This window comes from Aphelocoma coerulescens, chromosome 5 (assembly GCF_041296385.1).
Source record: "Aphelocoma coerulescens isolate FSJ_1873_10779 chromosome 5, UR_Acoe_1.0, whole genome shotgun sequence".
Classification (NCBI taxonomy): domain Eukaryota; kingdom Metazoa; phylum Chordata; class Aves; order Passeriformes; family Corvidae; genus Aphelocoma; species Aphelocoma coerulescens.
In genome coordinates, this window is record NC_091019.1 from 61,772,834 (window position 1) to 61,792,118 (window position 19,285).

Genomic DNA, 19,285 nt, shown 5'->3' on the forward strand with positions numbered 1-19,285 from the left:
CAGATTGTTTGATGGCTTTTCTCTCCCACACAAGTTTGGAGAGTTTATCTCCTTTTTTTTTTTTTTTTCAGTGGAAGGCAGGAGAGTTACTAGGATAAAAAAAAGAAAAAGGCTTGGCCTTTTAATTTTTTTTTTATACAGTTATTAAAAATCTTGGAGCTTTATTCTAACCATTTTTGCTAAAAGATAAACAGAAGTATAAACCAGTAACCATTAGGAATGAGAAGAACCTTACTGGTTCTGAGAGGGAACATGGTATCCTTCCTTGTGTCCTCAGGTGCTGTCTAGAGCATAACTAGACACACACCACATCTGTACCTGTGTTATGTGCCACCATAATTCTTACTGGACAGAGCAATATTTTGCTTTTTCTCCCTCTCTGCATTTCTGTTTCATCCCCAGGAACGAATCAGCCAGCTGCAAACCCATCTGCACAAACTCATCCATGTGACAAGGCACCTTAAAATGGTTTCTGGCCTCCCCCTTGCTCCTGCATTCCCACTGCACATCCCAGTCCCCATCCCACCACTTGCACTGTAAGTCTGCACTGCATCAGTGGAAGTTTGCTTCACAAAAAGGATCCAACATGCCTCGACAGCTACTTGAAGTCTTCTGAGTTTTACACACAGCAGGTTTTCAATGCAGGCGTGTTCTGGATAGCATTAGTGCAATAAAGGGCATTCCAGAGGAAGAGGAACCAGCTCCTGAAGCAGGAATGAGGATAAATTTTTAGTATCAGTGTGAAGGCAGATTATCTACCCATCAGTCATATCACTATAAATATTAATTTAACGTTGATTTAGCAGGAATTTCTCCTGTTCTTGATCTGCAGTAGCAGGTCCTATCATTGAGTACAGAACCACTCAAGAGTTTCTGAAGTTCATATTACAGGGACAAAGTATGATTTCCCAGGCTTGAGATTTCCTGATTAACACTGATCTGTAACACCTGGGTGGTCTCAGAGAGCTCTGCACTGCTGTGAGGATGAGGCTTTTGGGACTTGCATGGTCCCCTGAGCTCCAACACTCGTGGATTACAGACAACAGCTTGAGCAACACGCAAGGGGACAACACAAATTATTTCACCTGTCTCTTTTTTCTCCTGTGTTGTCCATGTTTTTGAACAATTTTTTTCCTTTTTCTTTTAATGTGCAGTAATTTTTTTTTAATACCTTTGTGGTAGAGGGAAAAACAGAGCTCTTATCTGTGAAGAATTTCGTGTTAGAAATTCTATGCTAGGAAAGCACCATGTAAGGCAATGAGGAGCTGTTATGAACCCCAATAATGGACCAATATAACCTTAATACCTCCTACCCATCACACTGGCACTTGCAGCAGCCAGAAGGAGCATGAGGCTTTCCTGAGTTCAAAGCTGCACTCTGTCTCCCTGTCCCCTTCCAGTAGGTGTGTGTCCTTTTACCTTCCCTCTCCAGTATGACCTGGAATTGATGGGAACAGGAAATGTTCTGGGTTGGACAAAGGGATCTGCACCCCAAGCCAACAACCTGTCTCCTGGCACTGTAGGGTGATATACCCAGAATCAATTTTGCATCACAGAGTCCAAACCACTGAAACAAACATAAAAAGACAAGAGTCAAGAAACTGGATTTAAAAAAAATACTACACTCCATATGGGCCAAGAAATTCTTAATGCTTCGTGTTATGCTTCAGAAAATCACTTTAGCTCAAGACTCACTTAGTGATTAGAGCCCCATATGAGGCCCAGATACCCAAGTGAAGCTCTGATGGAAGGTTTAGAAAAGGCCTTTTAGCCACAGACAGGGAGATCAATCTGTTTAGCCTCAAAAGGGAGAGAGTGGGAGGCAACTTGATTACACTGTCTTCACATGGAGAAGATAACGGGCACTTAAATGGGATTCTTAATCTGGGAGAGCAGCTTGACAAAATGCTCCTGGCTAGAAGCTGAGTCCAGACCAGTTCCAATTAGAAACGAGACACTTTAAAAAAAGGAATTAAAAAAAAAAAGAGTCACCTTTTTAAGTGGTTGTGACCACTGGGACAGTCTGCTCGGGGAGGACAGAGTCTCCAAACCAAGACTGGACACTTTCTGGCAGTTGCCCTTCTGTCACCCCTTAAGGAGCCCAAAAAGGAAAGCCAGCTAGAATTTACCAAAATTTCACCTACCAGCTCCTTCTGAGGCCTTTACCTAAGCCCCCAAAATAGCTCAATTAAAAAAAAAAAAAAGATTAAATACTGCTTGCTAACAGTGACAGTGCAGTGCTATTTTGGTCCACATTTACCTGGGCTTTAGCAGCATTTATGCCTCTATCAAAACTATCCTTGAAGTGAAGAGGCCACCCAAAACAGCCAGTCCAATGCCTGTTTCACTGTGTTGATACCTTATCCCAGCTGCTTCTTGTCTGCTGTCATCCCTTTCGGTGCATGTTTGAACTGGAAGAGAAGCTGCCTTTTGTAAAAAAGCAATACATTTACAGCCTGCTGCAATTCTGTCCTGCTCCCACCACTCCATAGGCAGGAAGGGCAAAAGGGGATTAATTAAATGCATGCACAATGGACAGACTTGTATTTCACTCAATTTATGCCCATTCATAGACTCATAGAATTTCTAAGCTTGGAGAAGACCTCTAAGATCATCGAGTCCAACCACCAACCTAACACTGATGTGTTCACCACTAAACCTTGACCCTAAGCACCGTATCCACACAGTTTTTGAACACTTCCAGAGATGCTGATTCCTTGAACAGCCTGCTCCAATGCCTGACTAGACTGTCAGTGAAGAAATTTTTCCTAATGTCCAGTCTAAATCTGCCCTGGCACAACTTGAGGCCATTTCCTCTTGTCCTGTCGCTTGTTAGCTGGAAGTAGAGACTGACGTCCACCCTGGCATTTCAGGGAGTTGTAGAGAGTGATGAGGTCTCTTCTGAGCCTCCTTTTCTCCAGGCTGAACACCCCCCATTCTCTCAGCTGCTCCTCACAGGACTTGTGCTCCAGAACCTTCACCACTCATTCCTTCTGTTCAGTCATGAGCACTGCCCGCATTGCTCATACCAGCATCCAGCATTACTCAGTACAGAGGGAGCTGCTGCCACCACTCACAGGTCTGTAAAATCTCTGTGTGACCCAGAAGGGGTTCAGCAGGAACCAACAGAGCTACATGGTTGTTTCTCCCAGCACATTCCTTCTGTATGCTGAAAAGAAAATTATGCCATGGGTTCCCAGGGAAATGAAATGGCTCAAAGAATCACAGAACTATTTCAGCTGTAAGGGAATTTAAAGACCGCCTAATTCCAACCCCTCTGCCATCAACAGGGACACCTTCCACCAGACCAGGTTGATTAGAATCCCATCCAACCTGGCCTTGAACACTTCCAAGGATGGGACATTCACAACTTCTCTGGGCAACCTAGGCAGGCAACTGGGCAAACAACTCCAAAAATGTGAATGACAGAAGGACACAGGGTATCTAATACAACTGGTTCCCTTTCTGCAAGGAAGCAGTTTGGCAGCTGACCAGTGTGAGATCCCCTTAGTGATTCTGAAGCACAATGCTGTTTGATTTATTTATCAAAGCTGTTATTTTCAAAGGCATTTAAAGGGAACCTGGGCATCTGGGAGGGGAGGGAGAGAGACACAAAGGTGCAGCACAAAGAGCTCTCATATAATAAGGCCTTTTCAAAATTTGAAGTTCCATGAAAGATTTCTTTAAGAAATCCCCAAAAGCTTTCGTTGAAGCAGTTACACACTTCCCTGCCCAACTCCTAGCAAGAAGCACAAACACCAGGGTGCAGAGGGGTTTGTGTGCACATGCAACACCTTCAAGCAATGCAGACGTTATCCATGGAGCACTTTAGTGTGGTTTTAACCTGGCAGCCCTTCTTGCTTGCTGCTCTGTCTTTTCAGGGGAGAGCACAAACTTATGTGGCGGAAAAAAAACGCTAAAAATCCCACCATAGTCTGGAAAACACAAAGCACAATTTTCCATCCCAGGTAACTTCTACTGGCAAACACACTTCCTCAGGAGTTTGTGGAGAAGAGCCACAGGTTACAGCAGCCATCCTCAGCGAGGAAGGTGGCCCTGCTGTCACTTGGTCTCTGCACTGGAGCCCCATTCCTCTTCTCAGCTGCAGGGAACTTCTCCAACAGAGCTGCAGCTGCTAAAATAAGCAGGGGATGTAAGCTCTTGGATTCTGAACGATTTGCTGCCCTCTGTAGTCCAAGCAGAGCTTTATTCAAACAATGGCAGGAACATTACTGCTCTTACCTGAATTCCTCCAGCAACCCTTGGAGGTGAGAGCCAAGGTGGCGTGAGAACAGGTGACAGGTCCAAACGAACAAGCAACAAAGTCACAGCCAAGCGTGAGTCTTCACCGGGGCAGTCATCCCAAGGGTTTCCCATCCCCAAGGAAGCACTGCCGGAGAGTCAGTCATCAAACTTCACAGGCACCACCCTGCAGTTAAAAAGGAGACAGGCATGGCTTTAGGCAATACCTGCCTTGCTGTTCCTAGTGGCTCTGCTGTGTCTCCGAGCTATAGGAATTACAAGCTAGAATAGAAATCTGCAAAGTCTGTGTGAAGCTGAAAAAACCCCCCACAACAGTCTGAGCAGAGAGCCCCAGAGAGGCACAACTCTCCAGCACACTGTAAGGCATCTGCAGATGAAATATTTCACTTGTCGAGCTCCTGCTGCCCAACTGCACCTTTCACTCCTGTGAGTTAAGCAGGAAAGGGAGCTCAGCCCATTGCCAGGTTCTGCAGAAACCTGATCCCAAGGGGTCAGGGTTGGGTTTGGAGACCAGAGGGGCTGAGCCTCAGGGAACCACTGTCCAGCTCAGGCACGACACAGAAATAGTTGGCTGGGAGTATATTCAGGAGATCAAGGACTTCTTCATCTTGCAAGGCCCCAGTATTTAATTTATGAAAGAGGGAACGCAGCTCAAAAACAAACTAAAGCTCCTATTTTCACAGCTCTGCTGTCCTGAAAAAACTTTCCCCCTCTTCCCTCCCAACCCGCTGCCTTTATTAGAACTAACCAGAAAGCTTCCAACAGTAGGGGAAAAGTGCTTTCACTGCAAACCAATGAAGTTTACAGCCAGATTTTTCCCAAAAGAAAACAGTTTCTGCTTTTCAGCATCCCCCAATTACGCTGGCACAACACATCTCTCAAGGTGACAGGTGCTCTGGGTTTAGTGTAACCTAAATAGAGTCTGCAGGTAGATGCAGCCCTCCAGTGGTGAAGAGAAAGACACACAGATATGCATTTTTACTGTGTGTGCATAGAGACAGAGTTACCAAATTGGACAAAGAATTCTTCTCTCTCTTGGTGGCCTTTGGGGGTGCCAATGCACAGAAAACTGTAAATCCAGACCCAGCTCCAAGTGGGTAAATGGGCTCCATCCCACAAGGTCCATGTCTCGGGGGCTGAGGACAGACAGAACTCACAAAATCTGAGCCACACAAAGCTTTCAGAGGAGCAATTGCATCCATGTCTGACCTGGAATGGTGTCCTTCTGCCAAGGAGGCCTCCAAACCGGACACATGGTGTGCCCCAGGGCACCCTCCCACCCTAACTCAGGCCCAGGCCTGTCTGCTAGGTCTCTTGGCATTCAGGTAATGCCCAAACCACCAAGCTCAGGTTGGACACTGCCTTTGGGCTATTTCTTGCTCTGTCATGAGCCCTAGAATGCATCACTGCTAATTCACCCTGACTGCAGTCAGTGTCCCATCACCTTTGCGATGAAACAGAGCCAATATTGATGGTCAGACAACAGACCTGGGACACCTTGGTCATCTGGGGGCCAGGGAGGGTCATCCTTCACTCACTTCAGGGTCTAATTCTTACCTGCACAATGTAGGGACCATTTACTGCTTCTTCAGGTCCTTCAAGAAGTGAAGGGGGAGCAGGACACATGAGCCCAGGAAAGACAACTTTATTCGCACATTGTGGCTCTGACCAGTGATATTTTACTTCATGTGAGCACCTGGGCAGAGCCTGGGTCACACTCCCATCCATCTTTTAACTACCAGAGCAAGAAGGGAATTGTCCCTTGTAAATAAGGGCAGCCCCTTGCATTTTGTCCTGCTCGCACCAGACCTCTGCAGAGCTCAGCAACCAACACACACCGTACAGCTTCTTAAGAGAGCAGAGGAGAGAGTTCACACCAAACTAGCAAGATTTGGACACTCTCTGTGGCCAAAAGCTAAGGAAAAACTCGGGATGATGTTGCAAACAGGTACAGAGTGAGCCTTGTTTGGGAGCTGTCCGTCCGTGGGCAACAGAGTCCTTCGAGCCCCGACCCAGCCAGCAGCCACCACTGCACCCACACCTGGGTTCCCCTCAGCAGCTCCGCCCGCCTGCTTTTCCACGCAGCTCCATGACTGCAGCTTTCCAGCAATCCTTCAATGTAGCAGTGCCATCTTCAGGCACAAAGCCTGCCCGGCACCGCTGGGGGAGTAGGGACCTGCCCGGGGAGGATGGGACCAGGCGTCCTCCAGGCCAGGCTCAGTACCCAGGGTACCAGCGTTTGACTTACTATTGCCCCCTGTTAGCTGCAGCTTGCCCTCACTTTCCAGGTGATCCCAGCCTTGAGAACTGCAAATGCAAGGTCCATGTGGGCTTTTTCAGCCTTGTGACAAGGCTCTCTCCCAGCACTTGCAGCATTGCTTTTTTTATCCCAAGTGGAACCAGAGCAGACACCGCTGAGCCAGTCCTGGTCATGGCTTCAGTCAGACCCATCTCCCAAAATACAGATTACCAGGTAAAACAATCCCAGGAGAAGAGTAACTACTTGGTAGCAAGTGCAAGGCCCCTGAGACCTTCCACCACTTCCAGACCAGATTTTTTTCCTTATTCAGGTGCTCCCACAATAGCCTTTTCATTCTGCAGCCCACCTGCCTAAGCAGCAACTAGATACAGTCTCTGGTTCTCCTCCAGAGCAGCCACATCTTCACCTCAGCTGTCTGCATATGGACCTGTGCCCCCAAATGGTACCAGGATGTCCTTTGGCCTTAGACCCAAAATTTTGCAGAAAAAGAGCTATTTGCACTAATGCTGTAAGCAAGGACCCCATCCCATTGGGATCATTAGGAACAGTTTTAGCAGGGTATCACTCTCTACACCTGGCCATGCAGGACCTGCCTTAATACCTACTAACCCAGTGCAGGTCCTTTTGGCACTGACATGGTGGGTGCATTCACAGAGTCCCACCCTGCAATCCATGTACCTACAAAATCCCAATGTTTCCCTGGATAACACCACCTCAAGATGCCACCCTGCCTCCACTAGAGAGCTTTGGGAGAGACCATATCTGCCTGGGGCATGGTGCATCCAGCCTTTGGGAATGCCCTCTGTGTATGGGACTGATGATTCCATGAGTGTGCAGGAACAGGTTAAAAACAGGTTTTGGATTCCCCCAGCATCCCATCAAGGGCTGTGGGCTTGTCAGATGCCCAGACTGTGCTGGGCTGGCCTACCCTGGCACTGCCAGCCCAGATTCATGGAGCAGTAGGCACAGAACCCAGGGAACCTTGTAATGGGATGGTCTCAGCACACCTGAAATGTCTGCATGGCCCTGAGCCTCAAACATGGGAGAGCATTAACAGCTTCCCCACTGTGAACAGGGGATTCTGGCACCTTACAGGGAGAGAGACCTTTTCCTTCCCAGCCATCCTTCCTCTTCCCTCACAGCAGATGTTACACACAAACCTCCTTGCAGCAAATTGGCAATGATTTCCACTGAGCAGTTTGTGTCAGGAAAAAGACTCCTTCAACCGATAAGAGCTACAATTTGGCACCACTCAGCTCAGCTGGGGACAATTTCCCATCAGTGGCACGTCAGCCTGCAGGCAGCAAGGCAGAGCAGACCTCCCCACTGGGCTAGGAGAGCTGGGAGGCTGCAGGGCTCTGCACAGCACTCACTCTGCAGCCAGAAGCTCAAAGCATCACCTGGTTTGGCCATCAGTGCTGCTTATCTTGGGGCCTGATTTAATTAAGCCCTGAAATGCACCGAGGGTGGGATGGAATGGTGAGTTACAGCTCTCGGCTGGGTTCCCTGGGTCCTGTGCCAGCTGCTCCATGAATCTGTGCTGGCAGTGCCAGGGGTAGGGTGGCCCAGCAGCTACTTCAATTCAAAGTGGCTGTAAAGAGCTAAAAAAAAATACATCTGAGCACAGAGCAAGCCCAGGTTGGTCTGGCAACAGCATCTTCATCGCCTTCTTTAGCAGCAGAGGAATTGGCATAGAGGACCCCACCTTCAGTCTGCAGCCAAATTTGCTTTTTGGCAGGATGATTCACAGGACTTTGAAAATATCCATAGTAGGAAAGTGTTTGTCTGTGTTGGACAGCCCAGTACCTCTCTGCTGGGAGGTGGGAAGCTGCTCTGTTGCCTTTTGTTTCCGCACTAAAGCAGTTCTCCCCACAAATGGACCAAGGAAGCCTCAGCATCTCTTACCAGTGTGGTGAATCCTCAGAGGTGGCGGCTCCTACCAAGGATCCAGGAGGAATTTCTGCCATTTGAATAGATTTCTCTGTGCCAGGGCTATGTCACCCCAGAGACCCTGGGTCATTCACACAAAATATGGGAAGAAACCAGCCCAAACCTGCAGACATGCAGCAAGAAGCCCATTCCTCTAAGTCATGCACATCCCCAGGCCAAGGTCCAGGTGTTGCTTTTTGGTTAAGGAGTGGTTCAGAGACAGGTAAAGGACTGCGTCTGATAAAGAACATCCCAGGATTTGGGTGGTGGCTACTAATCCTGGCAACACCACATTTACATGAGGCATGTAGGGGCCTCAGGATCAGTGTTTTCAGAGCTGTCCTCAGGTTGAAACATCCAGATGTTTTCTCCTGATGCAACACCTTCAGAGGAGGTGACTGATGTGCTGCTGTGCCTATGGCACCTGCCTGGGATGCTCAGTCTTTACAAAACCTGGACCTGCAGCCCCAGGGGGTACACAAGTCCTGGTTGGAGATGGGAACTGAAGCACCTAGCCCTGGAAGATGTTTCCCTTTCAAGAGGCTCCTGCCCACAGGGGAAAGCCCATCCTTTTGTAAATATTTCTCCTTTTCAATATCTTTTATATATTTTCAGTGTTTCACTTCAGCTTCTTCAAGAAAATGGTCCTAAAGAAAATCCCTGATGATGAGGAGAATCTTTCCATCATAATCAGGATTTTTAGTAAAAAAATCCCATTTTTCTGAACTGCTCCAATAGCTAACTATTTTAACTTCTGCCCTTCGGCAGCATCTGGGGCATACCCTGCAGAACATCATTAGAAAAATGGCTCATTGCAGATTTTTAAATAAAATACATAAACAAGGAAAAGAAGGAGGGTCTTGCAAATCTACAGGCAAGTTGGGGTGCAAACAATGGGATCAGGGCAGGACAAGTGAATGACAGAGTAGTTACCCCAGATTCACCCTCCGATCCAGGTCCCTCAAAGAATCTGTGGTTATAAGTTTTTCAGGGGATTGATGGGGTTAGAAACCTTTCTTTAGAAGCATTACATGTTAACTTGTAAACCAAACAACATACATTCAGCAAGAGTCCATCTGGTTCAATAGAAATAGATCTTTATTAATAACATGCACATCATACGTATATTTAAAATACATATACATTTTTTCTACTATTCACTTTAGAAAACAATTTCATAAAAACCTTCAATCAGGCCCCAGGTAATTTTAAACATTAAAAAGCCTTTTTTTGTTGTTTTGTTTTGTTACAGAACCGGTAGGTATTGTTCCAATTACTTGGTGTATAATCACCATGTATTTAACATAATGCAGGCTCATGCATTTCAATAGAGATAGGTGTTCCCTTCTCTGCTTTGTCAATTGTGTCAAATATATGATGATATACTTGACAACACCTGCCACAGTTGTTGTATGCAGCTGTGATTCCCTCCTGGGAGCGCTCTACAGGTGGCGTTTAAAATCTGGAGACAACTTTTTTACAACTTTCCGAGTTCCTGTGGGGGGCTCCTGGTGCTGCACGTGGCCCAGAGCCCAGCTAAGGCAGGAACCAGAAAAACAGAATTTCATGAATACCGGAGAGGAAAGCAATCCAAAAAAAGAAAAGAGGGAATTTACAAATCCCCTCTGTGTTCATGGCAAACTGAGGTCAGGGCTGGGTTTCCCAAGGTCCTGCCAAGTACCAAATCAGATCTGTAGAGAGTGCACAGAGATACCAGCGATAGACGGCTTGCGGATTTACAGAACATTTACAAAGGCTCATACGAAGGTGGGACTTTAAGGCACAGTAGTCCATATACTCAACACATTCATTGGAAAACAGAAGTTCAATTTACAGTGCAATAGAGATGTACTGAAGAGCTCAAGCGGCAGCTCGGCGACCGCGGTCACCGGTAACGCGGCGATCGAGGGCGATCTGCGACGGGCGCAGCCCCAGCCCTGCACAAGCTCATGCACATGCTGAGCATCAAGCGCACGAGGAGCCTCGAGGGCTTCAGAGACAGGGTCTGTGCGAGGAAATCGGGTGGTAACTGAAGCATTTACAGCATCAGGGCCCTCCTGTCACAGAATCATGGAATCATGGAATGGTTTGAGTTGGAAGAGACCTTAAAGAGCTTTGGTTCCAACCCTCCTGCCGTGGGTGGGGACACCTTCGGTTCCTCAAACTCAGCGTTGGGGTTCTGCACCAGGCCCCATCCACACCCACGCTGTGGCTCCCATGAAGCCACCCCCGTGCACCCTTCACCAGCATGTCCAGCCAGAAAAGCAGCACGAAGAAAACTCAACTCATAGAAACACTAATTACTGCCCAGTGTGCTGCTATTCCCAGGTGAAAATTAATTGCCCTAAGCCAGTCATTTTCAAAATGATCAGCTCTCCTCACCAAGTCTGTCCTTGTTACCCAGCTCGTCTATATTCTCTCTGATGAATATTCTATCTCCAAGGCAACTGAGTCAAAGAGAAGCAAGGACTTTCTTTACATCCAGTGCAAACATAGCCCATATGTAGGAGTTCCTAATGCAGTCATAATAGAACATATATATATATAAATCTATCTCACTGAAAGCTGACCACCTACAGACAGATTCTCACATCAGAAGCCAGAAGAGCTGAACTGTAGCTACAAACCCAAAAAAGAAAAATCACTGTATGTAGCTGTATTAAAATGCTGGTACCCAGTAACTTGGCAACTAAATGTTAGAATCAATATAAGTATATAATTCAAAAGGTGTCAAATTAAGCATTTCGGGAGTCACTTGCAATGTTATTGCACATTTGTAGTTCTTTATCACCCCATAAACTATTTTTAAGCACTCAAGTCAAATTTTTCAGATCCATTTTTTAGCAGCACCAATCACTGGACAAAGCAGAAGGCAGTAAAAACTGAAGCAGACTCAAAGTGTTTAGAGTAGTGAACCTTTGATTCAATTCCATATCAAAAAGTCAACCATAAAAAAACCAATTTATTCTCTAGAAAGAAATAATCCATTTTAGCGGCTCCTGGAGCAAGTGAAAATTTTAAAAAGAGACAATGTGTTTTGTTCAAGAAAAAAACACATGAGAAAAACATGAGTAAATTATCATTCTCTTTCCTAGGTAGCCCAAGGAGTTTTGTGACCTGATGCAGATTTTTGTCTGTTATATCTGTTAGTTATCAAAATGCCTTATCAGAGAAGCTTTCAATAGGCAAGAAAGTATCTGCCTCTTTCAGCAGGCAAAGAACCTCTTCAATGGTGAATCTGACAGGGGCAATGTTCTCTTTCAGGTGAGGTTAAAGACTTTGATCCTACTGAGCTTTTTTCATTTCATAGCAACATTTCTAATTTTAAGTTAAAAGTTTTGTTTATTCAAGCCAGAACCATCCTATGAATATAAAAAAGTCAGTCAGTGCGAGAAAAGAAGCCTTTTAGCATTTCCTATACATGCTAGATCATTATGAAATCAGGTGAAAATGGACATGAAGAGGGAAAAAAAGCGTAAATCAGACCACTTCAGAGTGGAAAATTACATGGTTTGAAAAATCAGAAGACAGGAGCAGTTTTCCTTTACCATTCCCCAGTCCTGGGGTGGCACGAGGCGTTCCTGGTGCCGCAGAGGCCGGACAGCTCCCGGGGGATAATGGCACCTCTCACAACAGCAGATGGGCTTCTCTGCCAGCTCTTACTGGTGGTACTGGGGCTGTCTTACACACCTGATCAGAAGCCTGGGCTTCTTACACACCTGATCAGAAGCCCCCTCTTGAGGTGGGCATGGCCCCTTTCCACTGGAGATTTCTCAACCATTTCTCAACCATTTCTCAAACCATGCAACTTGATCAGCTCCATAATTTGGGGCTGGTGAAAGCCCAGGGGCAGCAGGAATCAAACCACACACAACCAGGAAGCTCTGAGGCTGAACTGCACTGGCTGAGGATTGAAAGACACCCTTTTCTAAGAGATAAGTAAATATGACTTGTCTCAAAGCAAAACCAAAAATCTGAACATTCATCATGGCTAACAGCACCTCCCAAACAGCACTGCCCTGTTTTTTCAGCCTTCCCACAGTATCTGAGATGTTTATATTCACCAGTTTGCAGGTTATCCTTGTTTTGAATTACACTGCTGACTTTCTTTTTAATTTAAAAAAAAGTCTGGATTTTACTGCTTCCTTCTCTCTCCTAAACCTGTACTGACTTCTAACTACTGATACCAGAGTTAACTTTGTTCTTCACACCTTTCTGCTCTTGCTTTTCTGCCCTTTCTCCAGCACTAACACATGCCTGGAAGCTGTGACGATATGTGCGACACACACGACCAGGATGCTCTGAGCAGGGTGACAGGAGGAATCTGACACAAAAAGCACGTTCTTGGCAAGCCACAGTATTTGTTCACACTGTACAGTGCTTCAGAAATAGTATCAGCCACATCTGCAAGAGCAAAGCCTTTAAAAATAAAAAACCCCTAGGTTCTTAGATCTATATATATATCTGCCTCCAGCTGAGTGTGCGCTGTTATTTACTTTGCTTTAAAGCTTTAAAGTGGTGATAGCCAGCGAGGCAAAGCCATTTTCTTCACTGTAAGCCAACAGACCTGTAGGACTTTGACAGGCTTTGAACCATCTTGTATATTTGTTCAGCAGTTCTGGGATGCAGGTCCCCCGTGGGGGAGCTGCAAGTGTATCACTAAGAGCTGATTTACAGGCTCATTAATCACATTCCCCCAGATTATAGTGCAATCTTTGCTTCTGACCCCATTTCTGGAGCATCATCTTTCCCTTAATGTTACTCTTTGGTATTTTCATGACGTAGCTTTGGCAGCTATGAAACTTTCCACTGGTAGTCATTCCGTTTGCTGAACATCCCACACATGCCATAGCTTGTGAAATATATATATTTACATATTCTAAAGTTAATTCCCAGATTGAAATTAGACATTTCACTTAACCTGAAACATTATTACTAATGCTGAGCAGTTTCATCAGGAGAACCTCTGAGGTCTTACCAGCATCTGTCAGACACATTCATCCTCTATCTATGAGAGTTATCATTGATTTGCTGCCTTTTATAGTCCACATAAAAAGAAATTGCTGTCTATTCCCTAGCACCAGTGTGAACCTCGGGCCAAACAGCAAATTAGCATGCAAAGAAGTATCAGGGAAACAGCTAGGGAAAGAGGCAAATGAAGTTAAGGGAACACCAATGATGGGCTGAAGAAACAATCTTTCCTGTGAGTCATTCTGGTTCCTATTAAAATAGCAAAGTAGATACCAGCTAAGAGATAATATAAGTAAAAGGTGAATGCAATTACTTTTTAAAAAAACCAACCCACAAACCCTTGCAAATCTCAGTATAGAGTGTCTGTAAGTAGCAAGCGAGTTCAGTCTCTGAAAATCCTAAGCTAAAGACTGATTCCTTTGGCACTGACTCCTTCATGGTCAAAGCAATTCTCAAAGAAACTTTCTGTCTATACCTTTACAGCAGATAACTTGTGTTTTACTCCTCACTGTTAGACTACTCCACTGCTTGGGGGCTCCCCTTGCACCGGGCACGGCGTAATTTAACTGCAAAAGTGATTTGGAGCATCTGTATCTACACACAGGTGACTTAAGTGCAGCTTTGTTTCTACAAACCGCCTTGCACGCAGTCTCTGCAGGGTAGGACCTCCGTATTGCACCTCTCTGTGTGTACAGCAAGGTGCTTCACACCGGGGGTCAGCAGCGGGGGCTGCAGAGCATTATCCAAAGCACCTTCCGCTCAGCTCCCGGCGCCTCCGCCTCTGATCTCAAACACATCTGCAATTAGTGCCTCATCTCAACACCTCAACAAGCAGTTCAAGCATTCAGAAACAAACATCAGTGGGTCTAACAGCTACTTTAATTCATTTTATAAATAAGCAACTGAGAATTTTGCTCCAAGTGGCTGCCCGTGTAGCCCATCCCGTAAACGGCGTTCTCTGCAGAGTAAGGCACGATGCGATACGAGTGCAGCTCTTCATAATAGAGCGACTGGGAACAGCACTCCTGCACCATAAACTTCAGCCGTTTTCGTGCGTCAGAGTAGGCAGTCCTATAGCACGGAGCCTCCTTAAAGTATTCATAGCTCTCCCTCTCTGTCTCTAGGTGAATCTTCCTCAACAGATTGTTAATTAATACAGACCTACGGAGATAGGCTTCGGGGTCATCCAGGAAGCGGAGCTTCTGGAGAGATAGTTTTAGGATACAAGTCCGGTCCTCTGGTAGTATCAGGTGCTGGGGAGTAAATGGATGGGTCTTTAGCATCAAGGAGTGAAACTGGGGAGAGGGTGGGGTCTGGAGCAAGAGGGATACTCACTTTTGGACAATACTCATGGTAATCTTGATGTAAATGTTCTTCTTCTGCATATTTTCTCTTAAAGTAAGCTACTTTCGACGTCGTTAATGTCTTTGGTAGGCCCCGATCAGATCAGCTCTGCACAAAAGAAGAAGAGAAACAAGGTCAGTAATGCTTGCTGCCAGGGTGGCTATAACATCACAGTCCGGGGTGTGCAGGGGAAGGAGGGATCCAGAGCGGGAGTGCAGCCAGGAACAACACTCAGCCTCAACCTGCAGCCCTCAACCCACTGGAAAAACAGTTGAGAGGTTGGCAAACGTGAAACTGTCTCTGAAACACCCACACTGAGGCTTGCCAGCGCAGCAAGCCCCTCTCTGGAGTGACCACCACAGCACTGGGCACAGGCAGGGTTTCCTGGTCCTAGTGGGATGTCCTGGCCAGCCACAGCCCCACAGAGCAGGCAGGAGATGCCCTAGATGAGAAGGTCACCATGCACTGTGGAAGGGACCAGGATGGGGCCAGCTGTGTGCAGGACAGGGGACCCTGTGCCCCGCTTGGCTGAGGACTGGGTTTTGATTTCCACACGCCGTGCACGGAGCTCCGTGGCTTCCCTGGAAAACCAATGCAGAGTGTATTCACTAGATGGTAGTGTCGTCTCGGAGAAGCAGGAGAGCCCCAGTTCAGTGGGAGGGTGATGGAGTTGGTTTGTTTTCTGGGTGGCTTCAGTTTTTCAGGGCACAAAGGACAGAGGCTCAACATTTGGGATAAGAGAAGGAATTGTTGGGCTTTTGTCCTGTGACAAGAGCCCAGTGGAGGTCTGTTCCTCCAGAGCAGAGCCCTGCAGGGGACCAGGGCACTCTGGGCACCTGCAGCCAGGCCTGCCTGCCTGCTCTGAGCTTGCCCATCTCCCTGGAAAGGTGACATGGTGCTAATTCAGCATCTTAATGAGGTCCGTAATTCCAGTGGTACTCAGCCTGGTGAGCACTGGGTCCCTGTGAGAGCCAGGACTGGGCTTTGCTTGGCTATTCACTAGACAATACAAGGAGCCATGTGCATTTCTGGGAGGCACCATCTCCTCTCAAATCCTCCGTTTTATAAGAAATTTCTGTTATTTGCTTTTAAATGCACCTTTTAAAAATAAAAAAAAGAAACAACCAAATTTTATTATATCGATATCTAAAGGCAATTCAGGAAAAGAAACTACACAGCGCCACTTCATAGTATAACTCAAAGTCAGGTCCTACGGGAAATATTTTCTTCCCCAAATTGGGATCTCCTTATGGGAGCATTTGAAACTTAGGTTTTCTGAGGAAATAAAGGATTTGGTTCTGGACAGCTCCCCTGATACAGTAGAAAAGCCAAGAACCATTGCACAGCCAGAACACGGACCTCATGTTGCTGGAAGGATCCTTTCATGGGGCATGAGGGGCTCCTTGAGTCTTAGCTGCTGGTGGGAGTGGTGATACCCACACAGCCATTCCCAGGACTGACAGCATCTCTTCTTCACTGGCAAGAAGGAGCAATGTGCTCTCCCTTCCTTCTTCTATGCCAAAAACCCACAAAAACAGGCTGAAGAGGAAATCCCCTCAATGAGAGGATTTTCGTGTTTTCTCACTGAATTTCATGTCTGTGAGGATGGAGGTTTCTCATAAAGGATGCTGCAGATTTGTGCAGGAAACTGGCTGGTGGATTAACACCCCATATGGAGTCAAGACCCCTCAGCCCTGCTCTGGGACCCACCATGGCAAGGATTGCAGAGAAGAGCAGCATTTCTCCAGGAGAGGGACTACTGCTCTTGCAGTGGGACAACACTGCTAAGGTTGTCAAGGACTACTACAGGCTTCTAGTCACCCTGGACCATCACACACACCAGAGATGCTCCCAGCACCCACCTCAGCTCTCAAGGGCAAGGGCAAGGCTTTGGTCTTCACCACCCCATTGGCTTTGAGTAGCTGCAAACACTGGTTTAAATTCATATGCAGCAACCTTCTCTGCTTGCAGATTTTATTCCAGTATTTGAGTTGCACCAGAGCCTGGGCAGCCTGGATATTTAATTACTCTGAGATCATGTTCTCCTAGGTGGAAACCCCACTGCTGTGATAGCTGAGCACAACAACAGATGCATTTATCTCCCAGTGCCATGGGATGGGAGAACATTATAGTTTTCCTCACACTACCCTGAGGAAGACAAAGGTGACAAAGACAGATGAAGTGACATTCCCATAGCCAACCAGGCTGTCAGGGCTGGAAAAGGAGCCAAACCCAGCACACAGGTAGATCCTTCCCCTCAAACCAAGCCTCTAAATGCTAAAACACACTCTGTAGTGTTTTTCAGGGAAAAGGCTGGAAGCACAGCCCTATCACTTCCTGTGTGCAGTGGAAGCAGAAAATCAGCCTGAGTACAGGGGCAGCACAGACAACCACAGCATGCAGAGCATCTCAGCTCAGTTCTGCAGCTCTGCCAGCTCCATGCAAAACTCTCCCTTGTTGCTCCAGGCCACGGGAATTCCCCCCCCCGCCCCAGAGATGGAGGGTGACAATGTGAAATTCAGCATCCCCTCAGCACAGAGGGTCCTGGACACATCAGGGAGCCAGGACAAGGGAAGGAGCACTGCCAGCCTGTGGCTGAGAGGGAAGGAGGGCTGTGTTTTTGCCCATACCGCAGGCTGGGGGCTGGTGCTGGCTGGCAGGAGCAGACGGAAAAATTGTATTTTGCTGAGGGACACGTATGACCATCCTGGCAGTGGGTTCATTGAGCACCCAACTAGCACCCTCTTCCTGGGGTTATGTTCAGCACCAGCCTGGGACACACGCTTGGTTGGCTGTATTTAAATTCCTGAAGACCTTCCATCATCTAAAACAGCAAAGTTGTCACAACCCCCTCACCCCAATGCAACTTTAGGAACAAGGAAGGGAAACTACGACCAAGCAAACACCAAGAGCATCTCTAGGCTGCAAGTTTGGCTTGAAATGTGTTCCCAGTTTTAAATGAAAGACTACACTCTAGGAGCAAAGTAGCCCCAAGCTGCTCAACGCCACACCATCTGTTAGCAAATCCCAGCAGTTCCAAATCTGCAGAGCTTGGAGCACCCACTTCCCCAGCTCAGCAGCTCCCACGGGCTGTCACAGGTGGCTCAGCTCCCCAGGAGGGAGGGGGTGCTGCCTGCACACCTGCAGGGTGAGAAATTGAGCTGAGGGCACACAAGCCCATCCCAGGGCTGCTCAGGAGAAGCTCAGGGTCTGCTCTTGTGCTCAGTGCAGCTGCCGTCTCACAACCACCCATTTCATCACCATCATCTTTTGTGGATGCTGGTGGTGCCCACACATCTGTCTGCAGGTTCAGGGAAACAAGAGCATGAACTGTGGCCTTGCACTGTGCCCTCTACACCAGCACCGATGCTAAAGCCCTCGTGGACTCCTCTCCATGCAGGAGGCTCACAAGGACCAAGCCTTTCTCTAACACTTATTGGAAGTCAGCACTCGATGGCTCTGTGCGTGCCTGGGAGCTGCTTGGCTGGGGTTACAGCCATCCAAGGCTGTAGTAATGCCGCAGTGAATCAGACCCTCAGTGTTTTGTTTAAATATAAACATATTGAATCAGTGTTTTTTGTGTAGAAGGCTATTCTCGCGAGCCAAGTGTTTTGACAGCTCCAGCAAGGTGGTATGAGTCACTGCCTCTGCCTCACTCAAGCTCAGAGACAGATACATCTTAATCACGTTACGTTTTTTTCAGCGCTACACCACAAGTCAAGGCACGGGGCCAAATCTCCCCACGGGGACCAACCAGCGCAGCGCTGAGTCCTGAGCCTGAGGTTTGTCCTTCCAGCCTGGATGAGCGTCGGGAAAGCGCGTTCAGCATCCCGGCAGCGCTCAGCCGCAAGCCCTCCGCTGCTCCCCAAGGACTCGGTGCAGTTTGCACCAGCGGGCGGTGCTGCGGGGCTCGGAAGCCCCAGGCGGGCGCTGCCGCTCCCGCTGCCCGGTGTTTACACCCCGCCGGTGCGTGCCTGCTCGGAATGCGCAGCGCATCGGGGCACGGCGGCTGGAGCTGCCATTAGCGCTAATGGAAGTTTGGAATGTAAATCCCACGCGCGGCAGTGGGGGAATAGGCGCCTCTGTCTCAGGCTTAGATCTCTCGGATACAGTTTCTCAAGGGCTTTAATTGGACCTTCAAAAGACCAAAATGTGTCCGTTCCTGTTTATTTCTCCGGGAATAATTATGGTGCTCTGTGTGTGGTACTCGCAGAGTTATTAGGCATGTTTGGACAGAGGGCTGTCTTATCTAAATTGGATTGGAAATAGATTTATAGCACGGCAACTTCCCATTTGAACTGCAAATTGCACCAAAGTCACTTCACCTGCGCTCCTGCATCGCCCCAGCGACAGCAGCCCCGCTTCAGCATAAATTAATGCTGGCGATTTCCACAGGGCTGCAGCCTAGCCGAGACAAGAGCTAACACGGAGTTTAACAAATGGTTGAACAGCCGGGAAACAACACACCTGAGCTTGTGCTTTTGTATCTCGGGCAACAGAGAGGGGTCTGCAAGCCTC